The following is a 23,411-nucleotide window of genomic DNA, read 5'->3' as shown; positions in this document are numbered from 1 at the left end:
TTAGACATGACAATTTTAGGTGTCTACACTATGCATAACTTATCTTCACCTCAAAAAATAATGTCATCAACAAATACTTCAATAATCAGTATATCATCATCAATAATTTTATAATATAAATTACTGTCAGCATTGCCCTTAGTAAAACCAAGCTTCAAAATATATTTATCCAACCTTTCATACTAAGCTCTAGGTGTTTGTTTCAGTCCATATAAAGTTTTCCTTATCTTGCAAACCATATCTGTATCATTTGTGTAGTGTCCTACCCTAGTCAGCCTTGTACCATCAGTTTGACTTTGGTTGACTTTTTCTATGTGGCATTCTTGAATGGTTGAATGACCATTATGTAATGTTGTAGATTGGATAATATGAATATTGTGCATACCTGTTATTGTGCTTTCGCATCGATTCTTGTGTAAGTTTAATTGTTTCCCTAATTCTTGTTATAAATCTCAAGCTAACGCCTTCATTGAATATGTATATATATATATGTATGCTTGCGTGACTCATGGTTGCAGGAGATTGCAGATACAATACCGCATCAGTGCCAAGTTCGTCTCCATCGGGATTCACAGGGTTGAGTATACCTTTTTCATCCTTAGGATTTGGATTAGGTGGTCATAAAACCCTCATCTTGCCTTAGCCATGATCAAGTGAGTGTTGTGTGTGTGTTATGTCTCGGAGACAACTGAGAGGGGGGGGTGAATCAGTTGTCAAGTAAAGTCAAACCAAAAACAACTTAACTAGCTTAATGGATGAAACATAAACACAAAGTCATCGACAACACATGACACCAATATTTGTACGTGGAAACCCTATAAGGGGAAAAACAATAGTGGGAAACCTTACCCACAATTAGATGATACTACAACAGATAGTAAGTGTACATAAATGGGGTCTGCACATGCAGAAAGGCCAATAGCCTAGAGCTCACTGCTCAATCACAAAATGAGAGTCACACTAACTACAGTTGGATGGTTAAATCCAATAAGAGTGTACTACACAAAATAACATCTTCATATGTTGGATTTAGTACCGATGTAATGTTGATATGCTTTCACAAAAACCTAGTTTCACCTTCAAATGATGTATGCATGTATTGCACTGCTGAATCTCGCATATACCTTCACACAATTCTTTTTCGCATTCCACACTTGATCTTACAAATAAGATCTTACCTTTATACCATAACCTAAGACCAATTTTAGTAGGTCAGCTCTACAAGATATTACAATAAAATATTTTACAAATAATATAATATCCGATGCAATGACCGATTGAACATGTCGGCTTAATGCATTTACAACAATAATTAATCATTTCCATAGCATGCCATGCTGATCTGGAAAAGATAAACCTGTCGGTGTAACCTTAGGTAACCCTGGACTTATTTGCTGGTAAAAGCAAATATGCAAATATGAATATACCAATGATTAATTTATTAAGATAAGATGTCCACCTGATGTCTTCGATATTACCAAGTGTCTTCCATGTCATTTCAAATGCCAATGATCATTATATCCTGCCGGTGAACCATATACCAGTAACTGTGCAATAGTTACTTACTTGCCGGTGAATGTTGTTGGATCCCCAAAGTGCTAGTGTTTTAGTAGGTGTTGACATCAATGACAAAACCATACCAAAATACCAACAGTGTGGTCTGTAAGTTTTTTTTTTGTATGGATTTGCGTGTCGTGTGATTGGTGGGCTTTCTTGGTTTGCATGCCTTGCGTGTGGTAAAATAGAGTACTTTATCTTAAGTATTTAATTTGATTTAATGTGTTCATTTACGCATTAGTAATTGAAAAATCAAAATAAATAGTTTCTTTTAGGTGATTAATCATTAATTAAAAAGGATCGCTATATTTATGGTTGTAGCAAGTTTAAGTATTTAATTTAATTTAATGTGTTCATTTACACATTAGTAATCGAGAAATTAAAATAAATAAGTTTCTTTTATGTGAATAATCATTAATTTAAAAAGATCGCTTTATTTATGTTTGTCGCGCGTTTAATTTAATGGTTAATTTTAAATAATGAATTTAATTAGTTTATGCGTTTTAAAAAGGAAAGATTTAAAGTTATTTGAAATAGAAATAAGTTAATCTCTTTTGCGTTTTGGGAAATAAAGATTAATTTTACTTATTTAAGAAAATCAATTTTGATTAGAAAAGTAAGTTTTATTCATATATATTTTGATTTAGTGTGAAAGAGTGATTTTGAGAATTAATTTAATTAAAATATTTTATCTCCGTCAATATTGTGAAAAATAAATGTTAGCTTAGTTAATAATTAAATGAGAGAGAAGTTTTTAATTTTTAATTAGAAAAGCAAGTTAGATTATTTGAATAATTTAAAAGAATGATTATTTTCATTTTTTATTTAAAAAGTGCTTAAATTCGAAATTAGAAAAATTAGGTCAAAATTTCATTCTTTTAACATAGGTTGAAAAATATTTTGGGGGTTGTTGATTTTTTGGGGAAAAAAAAATATTTTTTTTTATGGAGAAAATTTGGGGATTTTGGGAAAGGAAGAATTTTCCACAGCTGCAGGTTGGGCTCTTCATCGGATCTTGCCAGGAATGCGAAGAGAGATAGGATTCTTTATTTTGTTTCCTTTGTTGAAAGAAAAATAAATAAATAAATAAAAGAATGAAATAAAATTTCTGGTTGCTTTCCTTTAAAGAAATTTCTGGATTGAAATTGGGTTTGGGTTTTGAGTCTATGTATTTTAGTTTCAAGTGTGGGAATTGGGTGGATTCATTGTTTGGGGAATGATCTCCATTATGCTCAAGACTTGCTTGTTGAGTTTAGTTTTTTTTTCAGCAAGTATGTGTTTTGGAAAAACAATAATATTCTGGAAAAATCTTCAAAATGGTGTTTATTTTTGAAATTTTGGACAATATTACAGAGTCTGTGAATGAAAGAAATCAGGGGTTCTAGTTTATTATTGTTTTAGTTTGCTTTTATTTTATTTGGGGCTTCCTAGTGTTTTCTGTTTTTTTTTTTTTTTTTAAACACTATGTTTATGTTGGTCTTTTGCTATTCTGGAAAATATCCTCATTTTGTTCTCAAAAATTTTTGTAGTATTGAATATATATATATATATATATAAAAAAAAATGTATACATTACTGCTGGTCTGTGTACCCACCAGCTAGGGTTTTAGTTTTATTTGTTTTTGAAATGTTATTAAACAAAAAAAAAAGATATATATATATATATATATATATATATATATATAACTGTTGGTCTATGTGCCCAATAGCTGAGGTTTTAGTTTTATTTATTTTTGAAATGTTATTAAAACAAAATAAAAAGATATATATATATATATATATATTATTGCTAGTCTGTGTACCCAACAACTGAGGTTTTACTTTTATTTGTTTTTGAAATGTTATTAAAACTCAAAAAACAAATAAAAGTAAAACCTCAGTTGTTGGGTACACAGACTAGCAATATAATATATATATATATATATATATATATATTACTGCTGGTCTGTGTACCCAAGAGCTGGGGTTTTAGTTTTATTTGTTTTTGAAATGTTATTAAAACTCAAAAAAAGAAATATATAAATATATACATTACTGCTGGTGTATACATTATTGTTGGTCTGTATATCCAACAGCTGGGGTTTTAGTTTAATTAATTATTAATTATTAATAATATATATTTATTAATGAAGATTAATATATATATTAATTAATAATTAATTTGAAATTCGAGCATTATTAAATTATTATTAATATATATTTTATTAATGAAGATTAATATATATATAATAATTAATATTTGATTAGATTATTATGTATTATTAATTATTAATTTTGTATATTTTATTAATCATGGGTTAATAAATATATATTAATTAATATTTAATTTTGGTGTCAGTATTAATGGGAAAGTATCTTTTTGGAAAAAAGATAGAATATTATTTGATCGAAAAATTGTTGAAGTAAAATATATTTATTAATTGATAATTTTTAAATAATATTTTATCTAGGAACATATTATAGAGAAATTGAAAAGTAAAAATAAAATGAATGAGATATTTATCATTGGATATTTTGAAAATGTAGCTCATTTAGAAAACTTTGATCGATATTTAAATGTTTAAATCAACATGAGAAAAGATTGTATTTTTCAGTTATTGCTTGTACAAGGTTTAATTTTTGCTTTCGCTTTTGTTTAAAGCAATGGCAAGTTCCTTGATACGTTTGTTTGGACCCTGTTGTCTGGTTGTTTTGTGTTTGACCATAATTGGTCAAATCCCCAGGTTAGAGTACCGCCAGCCAAGAGACCTTGGTAGTTCTTTTAATATGCTCAGTTGGATCCATTTCTATGTAGGGATCTTTTAAGATTTATGGACCAAAGTGGTCGTTTGTATATTGTTGTGCTCGTCTAAAAGGGCAGGAATGTAAATGACGTGAATCATATGTAACTATAACTTAATTAATTACTAGAGGGGTCTTGTAGTTGAGCAGACCCATAGATGTAGCCCTCTAGGGGTGAACTCTGAGATCATTTATATGTTATGTGATGTTTTTGTCTCACATGTTTCATGGATAGTGCTAGCATGTATGGATGATAATTGGATAGAATATATAAGTGGGTTAGATGAGAATTATCGTAATGCATGTATGTAGTCATCTTTTAAATGCAATAAATGGATCATGAAGGAATGCAATCAATTTCAGTGAATGATGATACAATTAAGTATGCATGAAAGAACTCATTAGTTATGATGAAATTATAGTATATTTTGGAACAAGAGGCATGGCATGTGTTAATGTAAACTTGAACGCAACAAATGGTTTAAAAGTTATTGGATGAACTCGTTGTAATTCTAATGGATGAACTTCATATTGTTATCTAGATTTTAATCTTAATAAATGAACTTCATCATAATAGCTATAATTAAACTAAAATGGGTGAACTCATTTAGTTATTTATATTTTAATCTTAATAAATAATCTTCATCATATTTAACTTATTTTAACTATAATGGGTGAACTCATTTAGCTATCTATATTTTAACCCTAATGGATGAACTTTATTATGTTATTTACATTTTATCCTTAATAAATGATCATCATCTTATTAACTATATTTTAACTATAATGGATGAACTCATTTGGTTATTTACATTTTAACCTTAATAAATGAACTTAATCTTATTAGCTATATTTTAGCTAAATTGGATGAACTCATCAAGATAACTATATTTTAACCTTAATAGATGAATTCATATGTTATCTATGCTTTAACTTCAAATAGGTCGATATCCTCATGTTAGCCTCATCTTCAACCATAATAGATGAATGTTTCCTAATTTCTATAATGTTGATTCACTAAACAAATTATACCCATGTTTCAAGTAATAACATGTAATTAAGATACCCTGCTTAATTGGATCAAATGTCGCGAGTTGAGTTAGGTGTTAAATTACGTAATCATGTTGGGAAACTCCTTAGGTTCGTTTAGACTTCCGCTATGTTATCTAAGCGTTAGATAACTCTAATGTATCTTAATGTTGTATCTTATTATAAAAAAATATATATATATTTACACTCCATTGGAGTGTTTTAGCTTTATCCCTTCGGGATTTCCTGGCGGGGCATTACAATCTGATAGTAAAAAACCATCAAGTTGCTCAATATAAACTTCCTCATCAGGATCCCCATTCAAAAATGCACATTTTACATCCATTTGATAAACCTTGTAGTTTTTATAAGCAACATAGGCAAAAAATAATCTCACAACTTCAATCCTAGCTACAGGTGCAAAAGTTTCTCCATAATCAATTCCTTCTTTCTGAGAATATCCTTTATAAACCAATCTAGCCTTATTCCTTATAGCTTGACCATCCTCATTCAATTTATTCCTAAAAACCCATTTAGTTCCAATAATATTTTTATTTTTAGGCTGGGGAACACAGGTCCATGTTTTATTTTTCTCAATTTGATCTAATTCTTCTTTCATAGATTTCAACCAAAGTTCATCTTTATATGCCTTAATTACTGATACCAGTTCAACTTGTGAAATTAAACATACTTCATTAGTTGTCAGTCTTCTTCTTATCATCACTCCATTGCTCTTATCCCCAATGATTTGATCTTTTCAATGGTTCAATCTCACATACCTAGGGATCTTCTAACTTTTTGTTTCTCTTCCCCATTCTTCAGTTACTGTAGAATTCTCTGATGTTGTCAGAGTAACTTGTTCAATTCTCTATTCTGATAAAAGTGCTACCGGTTCAGATATCATCATTTCCACTATCGGATCCTTCTCATAAACTCTGATTTGACTTCTATTCAGCTCATCTACTTTGACATTAGCACTCTCCATAATTCTCTGCAATCTCTTGTTATAACATCTATATGCTTTTCTTTCATTAGAATAAGAAAGAAATATGCCTTCATCACATCTAGGATCAAATTTACCAATAATATAATCTCTCCTGATATAACATTTACTACCAAAAATTATGAAATACTTAACTATAAGTGTATTGCCAAACCATAATTCATAAGGTGTCTTACCAGTTTCTCCTTTGATATGTACTTTGTTGAATGTATAAATCGATGTACTCACTGCTTCTCTCCAGTATATATGAGGTAGAATATCTTTCATCATCATTGTTCTAGCAACATCCAAGATAGTTCTATTCTTTCTTTCCACAACTCCATTTTGCTAAGGTGTCCGGGGAGCATAAAATTGTCTTTATTATACCATGCTTGTCACAAAAGTTATTAAACTCACTGGATGTGAATTCTCCACCATGATCTGATCTCAAACATTTAATCTTCAATTTTGTCTCAGTTTCCACTTTATCCTTAAAGATTTTAAACTTTTCAAATGCTTCTAATTTTTCTCTTAGAAAAGTAACCCACATCATTCTAGAATAATCATCAATGATTAGCATTAAATATCTATCACCTTGAAAACTTTTAACTCTAGTAGAGCCACACAAATCAATATGAATAAGATTAAGAACATCATTTGATTTATCTTGTATACTCCTAAAAGAGGTTCTGACCTGTTTACCCATTTGATATTCTTTACATACTAGATTATAGGGCTTCATAGTCTTAGGTATATCCCTAACAACCTTAGTTAAACTGATCTTCACAATGCAATCAAAATTCACATGACATAGCCTTTTATGCCATAGCTAACTCTCATCGATTTATGTAATTAAACATGTCTTCTCACCAGAGTTTAAGTGAAATATATTACCTTTTGTCTGTGTACCGGTTGCAATCTCCAAGCCAGTTCTATTAATGATTTTGCATTTTCCATCCTTGAACTGTAATTGAAATCCCTTATCTACCAATTGTCCTACACTCAAAAGATTATGCCTCAAACCTTCAACATGATAAACATTGTCAGTATTGTTCTTACCATCCAATGATATCATTCCTTTTACTTTGATCATACATGCCTTGTCATCTCCAAATCTAACTAGACCACCATCAAACTCTTGCAAAGACAGAAACTTCCCTTTATCTCCAATCATATGATGTGAACAACTAATGTCAATTACCTATTCATCCTTGTCTTCAATTTTAGCAGCAAGTGCCTTATCTTCAGGTACATTCTCTTCTAGTGCCAGATCATCTTCCTTGATACCCAAGAACACCCATTCCTTCCCATTGCCAGATCCACTAGAAGAGTCCTCTGCCAGTTCATCATTTCAATCAATAGTGCCTTCCTCATCCGCTATGTAGCATGATTTGTCTTTGTTTTTCTTGTATTTATATTTATTCTGATATCCAAGGTTAGGCTTAAATGATATTGTAACTCTTTCTTCAAATATTGAATTCCTTTTAGGATATCTAGATGCAAAATGACCAATTTTATTACATGCAAAACATTTAAAAAGTGTGTTTCCTTCATACTTACTACCTATCGGTCCTTTAGGTACTCTTCTAGAAAATAGTGCTTCAAGTTGCTCAAACTCATCGTCTTCTCTCTTCATATCTTCCAATTCCTTTGCATATAAAGCTTTCCAGTCTTGCTTACCAGTTGTAGATGTAGATGCGTGAAAAGCAAGTTCAATCTTCACAGCCCCAGAAGGTCCAAATTCCTCAAGCTCAAAAGTAGATAGTTTCCCAACCAAAGTATCTCTATTGACAGATGTATTAGCCATTGTTCTTAAGTCATTAATAACAGTAGCCTTCATTTTTTAAGTTGGTGGTAGGGCTCTCAGGACTTTAAAAATAATTTCATCTTCGCTCAGAGTTCCACCACAACATTGAATTCCCATAATAATCTCATTTACCCTTTCCATGAATGCAGTAATCCTTTCATCTTCTTCCATCTTCAAGTTTTCATATCTCACCTGGTAACCATCTGTATGCGGGAAAAGTGGTTAAATAAAATTCAATATGTGAGAATATATAAAAATGACTTGTCCACACACACACACAGGACTTCTTGATGCAAGCTATGGAGTAACAACGTGTTACTCAGCTTCTCAAGGAGGGTCCCATGGTTCTCTATCTCACAATGTCCCTCAAACCAATGTTTTTGCTCTTAGATTACCGAGCAAAATGGTTCAGGGATGGCAAATGCAAGAACGAGGGATGCTCTGATAGATTTTTAGTATGAGATGTATTCTAAGCTATGTATGATTTTAAAATGCAATAAACTAAATGATAAGATGACAAGATTAGTATGAATACTATCCTAGCATACTATATTTAGTCTATGATTGAACTAAAATGATAAAGGAATTATTCTAACATGCATATTTAGTCTACTTCCTGATTTAAAGAGAGGCTAAATGATGAGCATATATGCAATGAAAGCTTGAATATATTTGAGCATAAGTGTGATTCTATAAATTTGAAGGATGATTGTTGAAAATGGAGGAATGAGAGCTCTATTTATAGCATAAACAGGGCAATGGATGGTCAGGATTGAATGGTTTAATCAAGGGCTGAGTTTGAAAGTTGGGGATCAATGTGCACAAGTGGCACCAATGAAATGGTGACAAGTATTAACATAAGATTGGGTTGAAAGAAGGGCTTGGAGACATTAAAGGCTCGAGAAGACCTCATGGTTATCAAGAGGCTAAGGGTCAAGTCTAAGTTAGGATTACCCACTAGATTAAGAGTTAATCCATGGATAAACTCCTCAAGCACCAGTTGCCTCTTTTATCCTAAATTATCTGATCTGCAGATATGGTATTCCAAGTTCAATCATCAAGATGTTCAATCATCACAGATAATTGCCTCTTTGAGCATAAGTGTGATGCTACAAATTTGAAGGATGATTGTTAAAAATGGAGGAATGAGAGCTCTATTTATAGCATAAACAGGGCAATGGATGGTCAGGATTGAATGGTTTAATCAAGGGCCGAGTTTGAAAGTTGGGGATCCATGTGCACAATTGGCACCAATGAAATGGTGACAAGTGTTAACATAAGATTGGGTTGAAAGAAGGGGTTGGAGACATTAAAGGCCTGAGAAGACCTCATGGTTATCTAGAGGCTAAGGGTCAAGTCTAAGTTAGGATTACCCACTGGATTAAGAGTTAATCCAAGGATAAACTCCTGAAACAAATTACCTCTTTTATCCTAAATTATCTGATCTGCAGATATGGTATTCCAAGTTCAATCATCACAGATAATGGACGGCCCTTCAAGAATCAAGATGTTCAATCATCACAGATAATTGCCTCTTTGAGGATAAGTGTGATGCTACAAATTTGAAGGATGATTGTTAAAAATGGAGGAATGAGAGCTCTATTTATAGCATAAACAGGGCAATGGATGGTCAGGATAGAATGGTTTAATCAAGGGCTGAGTTTGAAAGTTGGGGATCCATGTGCACAATTGGCACCAATGAAATGGTGACAAGTGTTAACATAAGATTGGGTTGAAAGAAGGGGTTGGAGACATTAAAGGCCTGAGAAGACCTCATGGTTATCTAGAGGCTAAGGGTCAAGTCTAAGTTAGGATTACCCACTAGATTAAGAGTTAATCCAAGGATCAGTTGGCTAAAGCACCACTCCCAGGCAAACATACCATGGAGATCAAATTTCCAGATAGGGACGTTCTTGCTCTTTCTACCAAACACTGGACCCTATACTTTGACGGATCCTATACTCAACATGGTTCAGGGGCCGACATTCTATTCATCACTCCTAAAGGAAACACTATGCCAAGATCATATAGGCTTATGTTTCCATGCACAAATAATGTGGCTGAATATGAAGCATTGGTCATAGGCATAAAAATGGCCGTAGAATGGAAAATCACAGAGTTAAAAGTCTATGGGGACTCGCAACAGGTCGTCCATCAAATCAACAACGACTATCAAACAAAGGATGACAAGCTACTACCCTACAAGCGAATGGTGGATGACTTCAAATCGTAATTTATGCACATCACCTTCGAGCAAATACCAAGCTTGAAGAACAAAGCAGCCGATGCAATGGCTACAATCGCTTCATTACTACAAATTCCAGAACAATAGAGTCGTTATGAGTTCCTGGTAGAGCAACTATTTTCCCCCGCCTATGACCACTCTGAATCCCATGTTATCTATGCCTTGACTGGTTCAGATTCTTCGTTATATGGACCAATATACGACTACCTCAAGCATAATATCTTACCCATTGACCAATCCCGTAACCAAAAACATAACTTTATCCGACAAGCTACCCGTTATACCCTTACCACTGATACTTTGTATCGTTGAGGTCTCGATGGTACTCTTCTTCGTTGCCTTGATCGTAATGATTTCGATTTGGCTTTACATGAGCTTCATGAAGGTATTTGTGGCACACATTCAAGTGGCACTACTCTTGCTAAAAAGCTTCTCGGGATGGGATACTACTGGCCTATAATGGAGAAAGACTCATATCATTTCGCCAAGAAATGTCCTAAATGCCAAATCTATGGCAATCTAATACATGCACCAGCATAGGAACTGCAGCCCTTTACAACATCATGGCCCTTTTTCCAGTGGGGACTGGACCTAGTTGGCAAAATTCACCCTTCATCATCAAATGGACACAAGTTCATTATAACAGCAACAGAGTACTTTACCAAATGGATAGAAGCAGTTCCCATGACCACAGTGACTGGGAAACAAATTGCCTCTTTTATCCTAAATTATCTGATCTGCAGATATGGTATTCCAAGTTCAATCATCACAGATAATGGACGGCCCTTCAAGAATCAAGATGTTCAATCATCACAGATAATTGCCTCTTTGAGCATAAGTGTGATGCTACAAATTTGAAGGATGATTGTTAAAAATGGAGGAATGAGAGCTCTATTTATAGCATAAACAGGGCAATGGATGGTCAAGATTGAATGGTTTAATCAAGGGCTGAGTTTGAAAGTTGGGGATCCATGTGCACAATTGGCACCAATGAAATGGTGACAAGTGTTAACATAAGATTGGGTTGAAAGAAGGGGTTGGAGACATTAAAGGCCTGAGAAGACCTCATGGTTATCTAGAGGCTAAGGGTCAAGTCTAAGTTAGGATTACCCACTGGATTAAGAGTTAATCCAAGGATAAACCTTTGTGCAAATGATTAAGAGATAATCATGGTCAAAGCATTAAAGGCCTGATGAGACCCTTGGGTTAGATAGAGGTTGAGTCAAAACAAATGTTTTAACCATGTAGGAGGGTTTGAGTTAACCATTAATGGTTATTGGAGACTTTGGGGATTAAGTGGTTGAAAGTTGGAAGCCTTTAATGGTTATCAAAGACTTTGAGGAATTTAGTGGTTGAAGGTTGAAAACCTTTAATGGTTATCAAAGACTTTGAGGAATTTAGTGGTTGAAGGTTGAAAACCTTTAATGGTTATCAAAGACTTTGAGGTTTTGAGAAGTGACTTCCCTTTGCTTAGGGATGTGACAAAGTTTAGAGGAGGGGTTAGGTTAATTAGAAGCGATTAGAAGATTCTAGAAAGGATTAGAAAGGGGTTTGGGATTTTGCAAGTGGATGGAGGGATAATAGGTTTTAATTGAAATAAAGAATTTTCATTCAATTTGGTTGCAATTTGGAGAAATTAAATAAATTAGATTTATTCAATTTAGGATGACTATTTAATTAAATTTGAATTTAATTAAAAGTGGATAGGGGGGATTTAATTGAATAAAATGATTTATTCATTAAATGGTATAATGAATTTAATTTAAATAAATTGAGTAATTTACTTAATTAAATAGAGGAATGTGAATAATTTAATTAAATTGGATTTAATTAAATAGAGAAATGAACATAAAATATTCATTTAGGAATATGGTCATTTTTATACGTCTACATTTTGCCCCTCTTTGAAGTGACGTGTGTGCACATGTTATTTCAAAGAAAATGATGCCTTATCATGATTTATGATCAAATGCAATTTTTGTGTCACTTTTTTGATTTGCCAGTCGTGCCTCAGATTTGATGTGATGCCCCAGATTTGATATTTGATGATGATGCCCCCTCGGGAGATGAATCAATATTTTGAAAAAATAAAAAATTTTGATTTTAATTTGATGAGTGGCGTATGATGTGTATGATTTCGTGCATGTAAAATGTGTGTGAATTGAGTCATCTCCCAATAAGTTACAACTGTTTTGGTATAGGGGAGACCGCGACCATATTACAGGTCCATACGACTAACCCTAATTTCATTTTCCTCTTATAAAAGGGGAAAAGGGCTTGATTGACAGTCATTTGTGCTTTGTTGACTTTGAAGAAAGAGAATTGGCACTAGAGAGAAAATGCCTATTCCCTATCACAGACACCGTTTCGAGCGCGTTCGGAGGTACCGGAGACCTGTAGCACGTGGACCACCAGTAAGTCAACATTTTTGACCCTCTTTTGATTTTTTATTTTGTCGTTTTTAGTCACTTTTTGAATTTCAAAGTTCAGGTGTTTCATTTTAGCACATCTAAGGTGCAGTTTAGTGCATACGAAGTGTAGAGTAGCGTATCAAGGTCAATTTTAGGGGTCACGTCCGAAAAATGTAGGCTAGTGCATAAAACTATTAGGTTAGCGTGTGCATGGATAATAGCACATAGAAAGTTCCAGGTAGCGTGTCTAGTCAGCAGGTTAGCGCGTAGGGGTGACCTAGTGCATAGGAGTCGCAGGGGTTCACATAGGGAAGGGTATTTAGCGCGTAGGACCTACTTGACGCATAGGGCTAAATGGGTAGCGCCTGGGAGGGATAGATTAGCATGTAGACAAAGTCTAGCGCATATGGTCGGTTAGGTAGCACATGGGGGGAAAAGAGTAGCACGTAGGAAGAGTCTAGCGCATAGGACAAATAGATTAGCACAGAGGAAAAGAAGCCTAGCGCGTGGGAGGTTTTTAGTGCATTGAATAACTGTTTTAGAGCATCTGAAAATTTTTGCAGAATTGGCTGATTTGAAAATTTGTTTTGTTTGCCTGTCGTGTTTTGATGAATTTTTCCAATATGATTGTTTGTATAACTTGTTTTGATTTGCGAGTTTTCAAGTTATGTATAGATATCAATCTGTTGTTTGGATCAAAATATGATGTATTTGCGTGTTCTGTTTCAAATTCAATGTGTGGGAAGCCTGAGTTGTATTACAAGCCGATATGGGTTGGAAACTTGAGTTGTTTTACAAGCTGATATGGGTGGGAAACTTGAGTTGTATTACAAGTTTTGATATGGTTTTTGATAACTTGAGTTGTTTTACAAGTTGATATAAAATGATAGGATTTTGAACTTTGATTGTAGATGAGCAAATTGTTTCATGTTGTTGATGTAAGTTTGATTTTGATATCTTTGTGTTGATGTGGAAACTAATATTGGATATGTTTTGTTTGTTGACAGGAGCGATTGGGTGTTGTACAATCGAGGGAGAGATTCCTGAGACCGTGGACGTTGATACCGCGATTGTCACAGGTAGATTTGGATATTATTGAGAGATGTGGATTGACCTCTCTTCTGGATATGCCTCGGTTCACTATGAACCGAGGGCTTTTGACAGCGTTGGTAGAGAGGTGGCATAGCGACACGAACACCTTTCATTTTGCCACTGGAGAGATGACAATGACACCAGAGGATTGCTACCGGATTTTGTGGATTCCTGTAGTAGGGGCACTACTTCCCTATGAGCAGTCAGAGGAGGGTGGCACAGAGGCACTACGCCGCATATTTCAGGATGACACAGTTTGTGGCTATGAGATCCCCTGGTAGGAGTTTTAGGATTTGGGTTATGCACTACTGCCATCTGTACTAGCAGGATTCATTGGGGGATTCCTTTGTCCTGATCGTAGGTCAAAGGGATTCTCGGTGGGATGGGGGTTAGTGTTGGAGGAGATAGTCACACAGGGCCGAAGATTTGCATGGGGGTCAGCGATGCTGGCTCATTTATACTGGAGTTTGCATGAGGTAGTATACCTCAAGTACGACAGTTTGTCAGCTGGCGTGACCCTATTACAAGTATGGTGCTAGGAGCACATTCCAGCAGCGAGGCCACTGGCAGATAGAGACAGGCCCGTAGGTGCAGCATATGCCTACGGATATAGAGGCCTAGTTGTCCAGTGTAAGCTGGGCAAACTAGAGCATTGGAGGAGGGTTTTTGATGACATAGATAAGGTCACCTGGAGACTGTATACAGGTTGTGAGGTATGGGTGGAGGATGGGCTAGAGATGCCCTTTGTATTTATGACGAGGTATTTGATTGGGAGGACCCTGTTCGTCATTGAGCGGTTTGTGGTGACCCGAGTTTTGAGGCAGTTCAGGCACCAGCAGGGGATTCCTCAGGGAGCATGTTTGTATGCACGGTGGTAGCAGGATGTGGCCGATTGGGGGCTGACTATTGATAGTGCCATGGCAGTGGAGGAGTTTGCGGGGTTGGCCGGACAGATCTAGGACTATGCCCCAGAGATTCAGGACGTAGGGATGACATATGAGTTCGCCCGTTTGTTTGCTGCGCGGGCGGTGGCTAGGATCTCAGATCCAGAGGAGATGAGGCCAGCTTTTGACTCAGATGAGGAGGAGGGAGATGGGGGAGATGATGGAGATGATGGGGATGATGGAGGAGGAGGAGGAGCCAGAGGGAGGCGAGGAGAGAGAGGGAGGAGAGGAGTGGATAGAGCAGTCAGACAGGGGAGGATAGACAGGGGGAGAGGTGGATTGGCTATTGGAGCCAGTGGAGAGGGGAGAGTGGGGGAGGTGTTAGCTGTAGTGGGTGGTGCTGAGGAGGCCATGCGACCAGCTCAGAGGAGGAGGACAGATGTGCTCCCACCTCCAGCACCGAGGACAGGCCGAGTGGGAGGGGTTCCTTCAGCACAGGTACCATTACGGGTGCGGGTCCCAAGACATGTGGAGGATGCTCAGATCTGGACCTTACAAGTTACTGTGCAGCAGCTGCAGGCATAGATTTTGACCTATCAGCGACAGATTTCTCAGTTGATGACTGAGAGAGATACCGAGATAGAGCGGCGAGGACGAGCAGAGGAGATGGTGGCGAGTGTGCAGAGAGCAGCGGTGGGTGGTTCGATGAGAGAGACCCTTAGAGAGCTGACGCGGAGAGTGCAGGAGGTAGAGTGTTATAGGAAGCATTATGAGGCTACAGTACCTAGGGATCGGCGAGTGGAGAGTTTTGCACAGTCGAGATCTAGTCGATCTCGAGCTACTGGGTCACGGTCGGAGAGCCGAGGTGTTACTAGTCCACCGAGACTGGACCCTCCTGGAGATCCAGGGGCGGGTGTATCTGGAGCGAGACCATCTCCGTCAGGAGATAGTCATACTTGAGAGACAGGGTCTCTATTGTATTTTTGGATCATTGTTATACTTTGTACTGGACATAGTGTTTGGACACATTTTGTAGATTTTGATTATTTTTGAGATATATATACGGCACCATTTTTGATCTATGTGATGCGTTTACATGGATGCATGTTATATGAGGTATTTTATGTGATGATGCAATATATGATGTAATGTATGATGCAGGATGTATGCTTTTTATATGCTATGAGATGTATCTTGAAAATGAGATGTATGTTTTATTTATGTTGCTAAATGTATCATGATATGAGATGTAGGATTTAATATGCTGCTAAACGTACCTTGATATGCAAACATGTTAAATGATATGCAACTAATTGTAAAATGATGTGCAACTAAGTGTAAAATGATATGCAACTAATCGTAAAATGATATGCAACTAATTGTTTTTGGAGCATCCCTCATTCTGTATTTGCCATCCGATAGAACCATATTTTTGCTTTCTTTGTAGGTTTCATCATTGAGCATTGATTTGTTTAGGATATGTTGAAAATTTATACAAGCATAATGGTATAATTGAACCATAATGACCTGAAAAATTTACATGATATTTAATTTTGCAAGATAGCACAAGCGTCAAGGTATAATTGAACCAGGACGACCTGAGTGCGTATTGCGTAAACAGACAAGATTTAATCATTTGTATGTGTGAAGTGGAATTAGGCCTTTAGTGATATTCGATGTATCACATCTCGAGGCAAGTATTCACATAGTACAAGTGATCACCTCCCAGACAGAAGACTAAGAAAATATTGGAAGTTCCCCTTGACCTCTAGCTGTGAAGCATTTAGTGAGACAAGGAAGAGAATCCAATAATGTAAAAAGTTCAAAATGCAAAACTAGTTAAGATTTTATGCTATAGTGCAACATTCAGTACTTCAGAAAATCATCCATCCTTGGTATTTGTGTGTTTTGTTTAGTTTTGTGTGGCAAAGAAGCATAGTGGTTTGTTGGATGTCATGCTGTTGAGTTTTGCATCTAGTCTTGATGTCTTGAGTGTGTGCAATATTGATATGATTTATATGCCGCTAGCTGAGTGTGCCTCTTGATGTGAATATATACAGTGATTCCAAGCCATGGTGTATTAGTGGTAGGAAGATATATATAGACAAATCAGGATAGTGACTACGCTAAGTATGTCTTGAATGGATATTTGCTAAGTGTCGGGCGATGGCCGATAGTGTTTGTATGGATAACATGGTATGGCAATAGATAGAGGAGCCATTCTTTCACAAGAGCGCCTGTTTACTAGGTTTTCACCCTTTGTTTTTATTGTACTTTGTTTTTGCTTTTTCTAGATTTTTTTTTTTTTTGTTTGTTTTAGGCTTTTTCCGTGCACTAGGCTACTTTAAGTATAGTACCTTTTTAGATGAATGCTATTAGTTGGTTCGTCGAGCACATCTCCTTCAGAATTTGTTAGCTGATAGACACCTAATCCATAAACTGATATGATGACATAGGGACCCAACCAGTTAGGCTCAAATTTCCCTTTCTTTTCTCGATCTTGCTGATTTCTTGGATTTTCCTTGAGTACTAGGTCACCAACCTTGAAGTTGCGGGGAATGACCTTGTGATTGTAGCTCCTGCACATGCGTTGCTGATATGCTTTGAGATGGGTATAAGCATGTTGGCGTCTTTCATCTAATAGCTCAAGTTCTTGTAATCGGTTAACTCGATACTCTTCATCTGGGATTAGGCCTTTCAAAGAGACTCTGAGAGATGGGATCTCTACTTCCAGGGGCAAAATAGCCTCTGATCCGTATACCAATGAGTATGGTGTTGCTCCTGTAGGTGTGCGGATGCTAGTTTGGTATGCCCAAAGTGCTGGATTGAGTTGTACATGCCAATCTTTGCTTGCATCATTCACTATTTTCTTGAGGATTTTCAGTATTGTCTTGTTAGATGCCTCTTCTTGACCATTTCCCTGTGGGTAATATGGTGTAGAGAATCTATGTTGGATTTTGAATTTCTCACATAGTTCTTGGACATCTTGATTCTTGAAGGGCCGTCCATTATCTGTGATGATTGAACTTGGAATACCATATCTGCAGATCAGATAATTTAGGATAAAAGAGGCAATTTGTTTCCCAGTCACTGTGGTCATGGGAACTGCTTCTATCCATTTGGTAAAGTACTCTGTTGCTGTTATAATGAACTTGTGTCCATTTGATGATGAAGGGTGAATTTTGCCAACTAGGTCCAGTCCCCACTGGCAAAAGGGCCATGATGTTGTAAAGGGCTGTAGTTCCTGTGCTGGTGCATGTATTAGATTGCCATGGATTTGGCATTTAGGAAATTTCTTGGCGAAATGATATGAGTCTTTCTCCATTGTAGGCCAGTAGTATCCCATCCTGAGAAGCTTTTTAGCAAGAGTAGTGCCACTTGAATGTGTGCCACAAATACCTTCATGAAGCTCATGTAAAGCCAAATCGGAATCATTACGATCAAGGCAACGAAGAAGAGTACCATCGAGACCTCGACGATACAAAGTATCAGCAGTAAGGGTATAACGGGAAGCTTGTCAGATAAAGTTACATTTTTGGTTACGGGATTGGTCAATGGGTAAGATATTATGCTTGAGGTAGTCGTATATTGGTCCATATAATGGAGAATCTGAACCAGTCAAGGCATAGATAACATGGGATTCAGAGTGGTCATAGGCGGGGGAAAACAGTTGCTCTACCAGGAACTCATAATGACTCTGTTGTTCTGGAATTTGTAGTAATGAAGCGATTGTAGCCATTGCATTGGCTGCTTTGTTGTTCAAGCTTGGTATTTGCTCGAAGGTGATGTGCACAAAATACTGTTTGAAGTCATCCACCATTCACTTGTAGGGTAGTATCTTGTCATCCTTTGTTTGATAGTCGTTGTTGATTTGATGGATGACCAGTTGCGAGTCCCCATAGACTTTTAACTCTATGATTTTCCATTCTATGGCCATTTTGATGCCTATGACCAATGCTTCATATTCAGCCACATTATTTGTGCATGGAAACATAAGCCTATATGATCTTGGCATAGTGTTTCCTTCAAGAGTGATCAATAGAATGCCGGCCCCTGAACCATGTTGAGTATAGGATCCGTCAAAGTATAGGGTCCAGTGTTTGGTAGAAAGAGCAAGAGCGTCCCTGTCTGGAAATTTGATCTCCATGGTGTGTTTGCCTGGGAGTGGTGCTTCAGCCAACTGATCTGCAATTGCTTGTCCTTTGATGGCTCATCTTTCTTTGTATTGGATGTTGAATTCACTGAGAATCATGACCCATTTAGCCAATCGTCCTGTAAGAGCTGCTTTGCTGAGTAAATATTTGAGAGGATCAATTTTTGCTACTAGCTTTATAGTGTGTGCTAGCATATAATGTCAGAACTTCTGAGATGCAAAAACCACTGTTAGGCAAGCCTTTTCAATGAATGTATAGTTGAGCTCATAGCCATTCAATGTCCTACTGATGTAGTATATGGCGCGTTCCTTTCCTTGTTGATCTTCTTGTGCCAATAGTGCCCCCAGTGATATATCTGTTGTTGAGATATATAAAATTAGAGGCTTTCTTGCAACTGGTGGTACTAGAACTGGTGGATTCATCAGGTACTGTTTGATTTGGTAAAAAGATTTTGCACGCTTGGCCTCCCATTTGAATGGTACATTTTTGTGTAGCAAATGGTTAAATGGTAGACTTTTATTTGCTAGCTGAGCGATGAATCGCCTGATTGATTGAAGTCATCCCTGTAGAGATCTGAGTTGACTGATATTCTGTGGCGGTGGCATGTCCATAATGGCTTGTACCTTTGCTAGATCAACTTCAATACCCTTAGCTGAGACTATGTAGCCTAGTAACTTGCCTGATGTAACCCCGAAGACACACTTCTTAGGGTTAAGCCTGACTTGGAATTTCTCCAATCGATTAAAATTTTTTGCTAGGATGCCAAGATGTTCAGCTCTAGTGAAGGATTTGGCTAGTAAATCATCCACATAGTCTTCCATAAATGTGTGCATCATGTCATGGAATATTGTGGTCATTGCTCTTTGATAAGTGGCTCCTGCATTCTTTAAGCCAAAAGGCATAACATTCCAACAGTACGTTCCCCAAGGACAGGTGAATGTTGTTTTATCTTGATCTTCAGGAGCTATCTTGATTTGATTATAGCCTGAGAAACCGTCCATTAGTGAGAGCATTGCATGGCCTGCTGTGAGATCTACAATTATGTCGATACTTGGCAGAGGAAAGTCATCTTTTGGACAAGCTTTGTTGACGTCTCTGAAGTCAGTGCATTTTTTGATACTACCATCTGGTTTTGATACTGGAACGATGTTGGAAATCCATTCGGCATAGTCAATGGGTCGAATGAATCCAACATCTAATAGTTTCTTTAGTTCCGTTTTGACCATGAGTGCCACCTGTGGATTCATCTTTCGTAGCTTTTTCTTGACTGGCTTAACTCCTGTAGAAATGGACAAGTGATGCATGATTAAGTGTGGATCCACTCTAGGCATATCAGCATATGACCAAGAAAAGTTGATTTGTTGTCCTCTAAAGAAGATAATGAATGCTGATCTTTCTTCCTCTGTCAAAGATTCTGCAAGGTGTATGTTTCGGGCTGCTTCTATGGTACCAATGTTAATTGATTGAGTGGGCTTAATCAAAATGGGTGATCGCTCATGAAAGTGCTCAGGAAGAGTGTCAAGTCTCCCATTGTTAGGTGCCTTAAAAAGGTTTTCACCCTCCGATGCGTCTTTTATTTTTACTTTTTTATGATCTAGAGCTGCCATTGATTGGTTTTCAGCATTAGATTCTTTATTTGGTTCATTTTTGCGACTGAGAGACTTGGCACTCCCTGGTTTTTAGACATCATTATTTTGTTCACTGGTAGAGCCTGTTTCCGGATTTACAGTACATAGGTAATGGACAATAGATGCATCATCTGGAAAAATTGGTATATCATTTGTTTCAGGTTCATCCCAGTCGATGAGGTCAGGAAAGACAAGTGGTAAGGAATCATTGGGTGGATCAAGCTTGGCTACTGTAAGTGTTAGGATAGAGTTTTCATTGTGATGGGTCTTGGGTTTAAAGAAATTTAGGATTTCGTCGATGTCCTCGATGGTATCATCTTCCACATAGACTTGTTCATAATGTTTCTGTTCACTTTCCTGGGTGTCATAGATATTTTGCGATCCAAATTCAAGAGGTCTATCTTCTGCGTTATGTTCTTCCTGAGAAAGGGATATAGAATCGGTATCATCCAGGATATCAGTAGTAGCATTGGAGCAGGTACCCCACTCATATTCATTGGAATCTGTCTCATAGGCATCATCCCAGATTCTATCTGTGTTGTAAACAGGTGTGTTGTATGGTGAAAACAAATCTTTGATGATGGATACCATTTTGATGGTTTTTGTAGATTCTGTATCAGATCCATCTTCTACTTGCTGGATTTGTTCATAGACTGTGCTTCCTCGGGGAGGAATGACGGTATCTGGAGATGACCTGATTTGTTCTTGAGATATTGGTGTTTGAATATGAGCTACTGCTGCAGATAGGGCCTTTTTGTGACTTAGAAGTTTTTCCTAATATAACTTCTGATCTTGACGTTCCCGTGCCTTGCGGATTGTTTCTGCTGATTCAAAAAGTGCTTCCTGCCAGGATTCTTCTTTGGACTTCTTCTTTTCCTTCCATTGAGGTTTTGTAGTTGTGTGTGGCGGCCGTTTTAATAGGAATGTGACTTTAGAACCCAATCCTGCTTTGTTTCTACTAGGTTGTGAAGGAAGATCGATAGGTTCAGTGACTCCTTCTTTGCGTTTTCCAATAGGTCCTTTACCGCCATATCCCATTTGCTTCATGATTAAGTAGCCTTTTCCATACAGGTGTGTTGGTAGAACAATGTCCAAAGCTGCTGCTCTGTGATTTTCTTCTTCATCTTTGTATAACCAGCTAAGAACATCTTTGTCTTCTGATTCATGTGCTAGAGTACCCAATTGTATGAAGGTACCATCAAATTTAGTGATGGGCCGAGTAGCCAGTTGTGTTGATGTAGTAGGCAAACCATGTGATCTAGGTGATGTTGGCAATTTGGCCAAGCATAAAGGCTCTAGAGAGTATTCTCCCATGCCTTGGTCTTTGATTTGCATTTTCTGCTTGAAGTCTCCCCATAAGGAGTTGGATTTTGCTGTGTGTGGATTCGATGTTGAAGATTGCTGCTTTTCTCTATTATGAGGAACCAAACTGTCTTGGGCTGCCCCCATTGCGTTGCAATGTTGAAATGGATTGTGATCAGCAGATATGGATATTTCTTGTCCATCATAAGGAAACTTGACACACTGGTGATACGTAGAAGGTACTGCTTGCATTTCATGTATCCAGGGTTGTCCTAACAGAATATTGTAGGTTAGATCAATATCTAAGACTTGACATATAGTATCCTTTTGTACTGGGCCTACTTGAATAGGTAATATCACTGTGCCTTTAGAGGACCTCTTTTCATCATCATATGCTTTTATGGTAATCTTTTTGCAAGGATCAATAGATTCTTCTGAGAAGCCTAATGCACAGATAAGTTTTAAAGTACATATATTAAGGCCAGCTCCTCCATCTATTAGGACTCTTTTGACTCGGTGTTTGCAAACAATGACTTCAATATGGAGAGGAGTATTATGTGGATGGATCAAGGAAGCATCGTCATGCTCTGAGAAGAGGTCCTATCATATGGGCGACCATGGCTTGAAATCTGTCTGTATCCAAATTTTGAGGTACATTGGTTTCCAATAGTGCTTGTTCCAATATGTCTTTGTGCTTAGGTGATAGTTTCAATAATTCCAGGATAGATATCTGAGCTGGAGTCTTGCGTAGTTGGCTAACCAAGTCATATTGGATTTTTGGTGTGGTAGTTGTAGGTGCAGTATGTCCTTTCAAGACATATTTCTGAGTTCGGGTCGTTACATTGATAGATTCATGATCATGCTGATCTCGGATGGTGATGACATTTACTTGATGATCTTCAGCTGATATGTGGTTGATGGTGTTGTTGTAGATGTGATTAATACGAGCGTTGCATGTATCATCTGAAGTGGATGCTCCATCTTTGTTGTAATTTGGGAGAGGATTTTTAAAGGCTCCATGATCACCATTTGTTTTGAGACCATCGACCGTTAAGTCACCTCGATCAATCATGTCCTGTACTATGTGTTTCAATCTCATGCACTCGTTTGTTCTATGACACTTGTTGTGATGGAAATCACAATAGTGTGAATCATTCCACCAAGGTGGTTTGATTGGGGGTTCATAATTGTTGATTGGAGGTAAAGACAGAATCTTGTTTGCCAAAAGTTCTCTAAATGCTGATTCTAATGATTGTCCTAGTGGTGTGAAGATGCGCTTTTGGAAATTGTTCGTGTTGTTACGTGAATTGTTGTTGGGTCCCGGATTCATGTTTTTGCTTTGAGTATCATTGGTGTTGTTTGTATTGAGTTGTCTTTGATCAGTGTTTTGTGCATATGTGTTAGCATTTGGTGCAGCATTTTTAAGATTTTTCGTGTTCTGAGGATTTCCAGATAATGCAAGCACTGGTTGCTTAGATTTGGGATCATGTGATTCGTTGTTGCCTTCATTTCTGCTTCGAGTCCAAAATTGAGATTTGT

Source organism: Cryptomeria japonica, chromosome 6 (assembly GCF_030272615.1).
Source record: "Cryptomeria japonica chromosome 6, Sugi_1.0, whole genome shotgun sequence".
Taxonomy (NCBI): domain Eukaryota; kingdom Viridiplantae; phylum Streptophyta; class Pinopsida; order Cupressales; family Cupressaceae; genus Cryptomeria; species Cryptomeria japonica.
Note: the sequence above shows the minus strand (reverse complement) of the source record.